The 1,973-nt window shown below is 35.2% G+C and overlaps 1 long non-coding RNA gene across 1 annotated transcript; it reads left to right on the forward strand.

Moving 5' to 3' along the window:
• Positions 1 to 671: 671 nt before the first annotated feature.
• On the forward strand, positions 672 to 1,331 carry LOC104665947. Its single transcript, XR_748482.1, has 2 exons — positions 672 to 729; positions 1,117 to 1,331. It is a non-coding gene; the product is annotated as an uncharacterized LOC104665947 (long non-coding RNA).
• Positions 1,332 to 1,973: the final 642 nt, after the last annotated feature.

Consider the following 1,973-nt stretch of genomic DNA (forward strand, 5'->3'; position numbering starts at 1 on the left):
GTTTTCGGTAGGAATGGGATTCTTTTCTGGAGATGCATTTACTGTGCTGATAAGTTGCATAATATATGAAGCATGGCACTATATCAATATATTTATAGGTATTTCAATGTTCATATTTACTGCTGGGATTGGAGAGGAGGTGATTTGCTTTTGACAATGTAGGTGTTTAAGGCTGATATTCATATTCACACAAACATTATTCACTATCATATTCAGGCAAACAGTATTGATTCTCTGGAAGTTAGAAATAGAAGTATTTCCAATTCAAAGTATTTATCTTCCCTCACGTATTCCAAGGATTCTAAAAAGCTATCTGTTGTACAAACATTCTCCAAAATAGTTAGAATAATTATTCTATTAGATTTTTCTAGTAGGACAATATAGCGTGATCTTTCCTAAAATGTGTTTTCTTTGTTTCTGCCTTGAATCTGATTCAGCCATTGAAATCACCTCTGGGATTCTGAAGTTCAAGATCTGGTCATTTATTTTCTTTTCAAACTCAAATATATGCAAAACCCTACCCATAACACTGCAGGGCTATTACCAATTCCCCTAACCACCAAATAGTCTTAATCCTCTATTTTGAAGAAGCATCAGTTCTATCCCAGCTCTGCTGCCTATAAAAAGATAGCAGTGGGAATCAGAAAGATTCTCTGTTCCTCACAGAACCAGATTTCTGAGACAGAATGATCAGGGTCAGAGATGACACTTAGGATGACAAGCTTAAGGGTAAGAATGTTGCCTATCCTGGGTTGAAACTGTTTCATACAACGTCAAAGCAAAAACTTCAAAGCTATGTCAGAGAGAAAAGTATTGCAAAGAGTTATACAGAAAGAGATGAGTTTTTTTAAACAAGCAAACTGAACAAAGGTACATAATGGCGCAGAGTCTGTATTCCTTGGTTGACATCCCATGGGTATTAACCAGAATGATATTAGTTCTTTGATCCATTCACCTTTGGCTGTAATGCAAGATTAAGATGATGGTTTCAACTTGGGAACATTTGGAGTTTGTGAGTAGGGTTATTTGTATGCATCTATGTGCCCTTTGGAAGAATTTGTAAATGATTTGCTTAATAACTTTTAAAATCTGGTTTTGTTGTGACATTGCTCCTAGGTAATTGGTTGTTACAAGAGAAGAGAAAGAGCAACAGTGAAAATAAACACACGCACAAAGCAAAGGCATTTTCTTCCACTTCAACAGAGCTCCTAGGCCTAAACAGGGCAGGCGAATTGTGGATGTCACAGTGCCATTAACAGCAAAGCCCAGTGACATGAGTTTGTCTATGTAACAAACCTGCACATGTACTCCTGGATCTAAAATAAAAATTTTAAAAATAAATAAATACAGTTAAATTAAAAAAAGAGTACTCTCACTTAATCAGCAAGGTCATGACGCTATTGCCAATTGATTATTTTTTGTCATATAATGACATTTGATTGAGAACATGATTTATTTCATTCTATTACCATATAATTAATTTATAATTAATAGCTGCAATTCTGTCAATTATCAAACATTGAAAGGTGGGCATTATTAGTTTTATTGATGTTGAAACCTTTACTGTGAAACCTATAGAGCTTGCCCAGAGCGAGGTGGATTTGATCCCAAAGTCCGTGTTCTTTCCCTCAGACCACACATGTGCTCTTCAAGCCCATTCCACCAGCAGAGTTCCTTTCACTTATGGTAATTACTTTATCAATTTAAACAGTTTGGCCAAGTCTTTTTTGGAGAATGACAAAACATTTAGCGGCCTTTTAGTAGCTTTCTAGGCCAAAATCCCATCCAATGAAAAAATAACATCTTCATATTATCTGAAGAATGGTCTTTCATCCTTGATCTGAACGTGTCACATAATAAGGAAGTACAGTATTTCAAAAGGATGCTATTGTATTCAGCAGAAATCATATCGTTTGAGTAACTATTTTCCTCTTTTCTTCATCCTGTTTTTTGGTGCTATTTAGGAAAAAACA

The sequence above is a fragment of the Rhinopithecus roxellana genome, chromosome 17, assembly GCF_007565055.1.
Source record: "Rhinopithecus roxellana isolate Shanxi Qingling chromosome 17, ASM756505v1, whole genome shotgun sequence".
Lineage (NCBI taxonomy): Eukaryota > Metazoa > Chordata > Mammalia > Primates > Cercopithecidae > Rhinopithecus > Rhinopithecus roxellana.